Below are 4184 nucleotides of genomic sequence, written 5' to 3' on the forward strand. Positions count from 1 at the left end.
ATTTTAAACTTTGTTAAGATATAAATGGTCATATAGAGTACTAATTAATTCTAGAAAAAAGGCTTCAATTAGCTGCATATATATGTCTTTGTGTTCGAGTCTCTTATCAGTTTTCTGCAGGAAATCACGGCCAGGCCTAACATCAACTGAAGTCTCCAGGAAGAAGTTGGGGCCCCACAACAACAACAATTCCACGTGGACAATAATAACATCACTAAGCTGACAAACATCATCTACAGATCAGCTTTGAACTACAAGGTGCTCCGAGCAATTTTGAGATGACTAGCTGAGATGATCCAGTCTTAAAGACTACTTGAATAAGAACTTGAGATAAACCCTGAACTTTGGCATTATACACAGACTGGATAATGAAGGATATAGTTACCTTTCCTAGAATTTGACAATTAACCTAAAATTTTTCTTTCAGGATAAAGATAACTTCACCCATACCCAGCAGGAAGCAATTTTAAGGATACGACGCCCACATTCCCAAAGAGGTGGTGTGGGGCGGGTGGTTTTTTGGTCTTTTTATGGGTTTTGGGTCTGGGATAATTTTCATTGTTTAGGGGGGTTGGTTACAAGTTGTTGTCAAGGGTTAGGAAAAAGGCTAAACAGATTAGATTTAAGGTTCTTGTTTTTTAAAAAAAAAGAGAAAGAAAGAAGAAGAAAAAGACAATTACTAGTTTTAAATACTTTACATTGGATTGGATTGTTTTATATTGTATACAAATTATATATATTGAAATTGATATTGTTAGAAAATGCTATATGTATATTTCTAATTGTACTTATACCGTTCATTTAACAATGCAATTTTCTGATCCTTGAATGTTATTATTACCAACTATTAGGATATAAAGAAATGATAGTTAGCAGTTAGACATTACAATAGAACTTGTAGTCATATTAGATATGTTTTAAAAATTGAGCAGATATATTTTAAACAGGTCATCTTCAAACCCTTCAGAGATCTACAGAATATGGCATTTAAAATGTTTTAATAACTTAGAAAATTTTTCTTTTTTGTTATGACTATGAGACATGTCAGCTCCTGGCAGTACCAATCTACTTCAGAGAAAATATGGGCATTGAAGAAACTGCGTATGGAGTTAGCTTTCATTGTGGCAAAAGTTAGCCACTGGACAACAAAGTATCCTCGAATCAACTGCTGACAAAATGGACAGACAGGACATGAAACAAAGGACTACTGATTCTTGCCTAAACAAGCATGGTTATGGCTTTATTAAAAGGCATCTTCTGAGGCCAGGACAATATGGCACTATCCCTGACGTGGCCTTCGCAACTCGGAAAAGGTAAGTGCCCTTTTCTTCGAAGGCAGCTGAACAGGCAGTGGGCCGATGGCTTCTGATGTGCTATGGAACAGCAGCTGAAACAGTTATTCTTGAAGAGTAACTAAGCTCACGCCTCTCAATAGTAGACTGGCATTTGATAGAGGGATGTGGAGAAGAATGGGATGCTGAGATGAAGCCATACATACACAGCCAAGAAGAATGGACAGCTGAATTAAAAAACCATCAACAATTTCCAGAATTTAGAATCCTGAATCATGACATGACACTAGTGGAATTCAGGTGTTTCTGGTACATGCACTGCTCTCACCCAATATGAGGTTGAACTGTTGACCCTGTGTACATCCTACTTCACAAATGAGTCTGTCAGATATGCTAAGCCTATAGACTGAAGATGATGCCCCAGCATTGCGGAGAAACCTCAGGTGACTGTCCAGGCAGCTGGCTGTTTCTGTCAACTCACAAATCTTTTGGAAGTTGCTTGCATGCACTTTCTGTTTTTATTTTTGTTAGCTAATATTATTTCCTTCTTGGGTCTCTGAGGGAGTTGAAGATTAGTTAGTTATAGTTGAAGGTTAGTTAGTTATAGTTGAAGATTAATTAGGATAGAAAGTGAATTAGATACATTTTGGACTTATCAAAATAGGATAATGAAATTATTATCTCTGAATTTGTCAAATACAAATGAACTAGACATTGTTTAGACATTTATTATTTGTATATATTGTATATAGTTATTGTACTTTTGTATATAGTTTTTCTTTTGTCAGTTATAACCTTTTTCTTTTTTTTTCCTTTTTATTAAAATAGAAAAGGGGAAATGTGGTGGTCTTTTACTTGTACTGAAATGTGATTTTAATTGTATGTTAATAAATAAAGTTGCCTGGGGGTCAGAGCTATTAGAGCCATAGCAAGTGCATGGCGGTGGTGGCGCATGCCTTTAAGGACCTGGAGGGAGGTACATACAGGCAGTGACAAGGCAGTCACGTGTTTAGGTTTACAACCAATGAGAAGGCAGAACAGCTAGACTATATAAAGACATACACACAGGAAGTAGGTCCCTTTTGGAGAGCTCTCTTGGCTGAAGCAGGATCGCTGAAGCAGGAAGGGTAAGGCTCTTAGTTCTGACCTCTTGGCTTTCTTCTCTGAATCAGCTCTGTGTTTCTTATTTAATAAGACGGTTGATTACATTTACATTTTTTCCCTGTTATAAAGTGATTTTATTAAATTCAGTTAGACATACTGTAGTTCTTGGCAACAAAAACAGTTCAAGCAAGCAAATTTGGTCATTTATACTAGGGCTGTAACAGAGGAAGTGGTGATTTGGGGGGGGGTTGATTCTAGAAGCTTCTTTCTATAGGTGGATTGATAGGCATATTAGTGACTTTTCTCACTGTGTGGCAAAATGACTTACGGGAGGTACGATCCTAGAAGGATTCATGATGGAGAAGACAGCTCATCTCAAGGGACAGAGGAAAAGGAAAGAATACAGAAAGGTCGAGTTGTAGTTCTTAAGGGTACACTCACAGTTGGCAGGAGAGATGGCTCTGTGGTTAAGAGCACTGGTTACTCTTCCAGAGGACTGGGTTGAATTCCTAACATCTACATGCAGCTCACCACTATCCATAACTTAACCAGCAGATACCAGGCAAGGACATGGTAGACAGATACACATGCAGGCCAAACACTCATACACATAAAAATAAATAAGTAAACCTTTTCAAATGGTAACACCCACAGTAAGCCACTTGTCAGGTGCCTCCTCTCATTTTCCTCTACCCCCAGTAATCTCTTCATGTTGTGAATCCAGTGAGGGATTAATACAGCAATTAGGTTAGACTCTGTGTGTCCAATAAGCTCCAAAGCCTGTCATTGGAACCGGCCTCCCAGTGTAAGAGCCCGTAGAGAACAGCTCACATTCGAGGCACACTAGGATTGGCACATGGAAGAGAGTGTCCACAGAGCAAGGAGGAATTCAGGACACTTCCATATTCTCTAGGTTGGGCAACTGTTAGGAAGGTATTGTGGCTTCCTGAAATGAGAACATAGATTTATAATGTCACCTGATGTAGGCTGTACAAGATTTGAGCTGCCTATAAATCAGCCAAGTCCAGATGATTTATTGATAATTATGAATCTCAGCTTCAGGGAGGAAGTTGGGATGAAAGACTTAAATTGCAGATCCACCAATGTAGTCACAGGAGTGGGTGAGATTATGCAGACCATGTTTGAAGGTTAAGAAAGGGGGAACAAGCAAAAGGCGAAAACCTGGGATGCCAGATCACAAGGAGGAAAAATCTGCCAAGTTCCTACAGAGAAGTGTCTTTGTTACCTTCCCTATAACTGAGAAAGAATATTCTAACAATGGCAGCTTAGTGGGGAAAAGATTCTGTTACAATTTTGCACACTCACTGTTTAAACACAGCACTATCACGTTTAGTATGGATTAGTGATGATGGATGACGTCAATGATGATTTAACTCCTTCACACAGTGCTGGTTATATATATATATATATTTTTTTTTTTCGAGACAGGGTTTCTCTGTGTAGCTTTGCGCCTCTCCTGGAACTCACTTGGTAGCCCAGGCTGACCTCGAACTCACAGAGATCCGCCTGGCTCTGCCTCCCGAGTGCTGGGATTAAAGGCGTGTGCCACCACCGCCCGGCGCTGGTTATATTTTTTAAAACAATGCTTGTCTTGTGAAACCAAAGCACAAGGCAGAACTCAAATCAGCAGGTTTCCCTGGGGCGTTGGTGTCAAACTCAGACACATGTTGGTAGTGTCCATGACTCAGCATAGTCCACAGCTTTGAAGAGGCATTCCAATAAATGCAGTCCTGTCCCCAGGCTAGGGTCTGTTCCCCAACCAAGAAG

Source organism: Peromyscus eremicus, chromosome 7, assembly GCF_949786415.1.
Source record: "Peromyscus eremicus chromosome 7, PerEre_H2_v1, whole genome shotgun sequence".
NCBI classification, from domain to species: Eukaryota; Metazoa; Chordata; class Mammalia; order Rodentia; family Cricetidae; genus Peromyscus; species Peromyscus eremicus.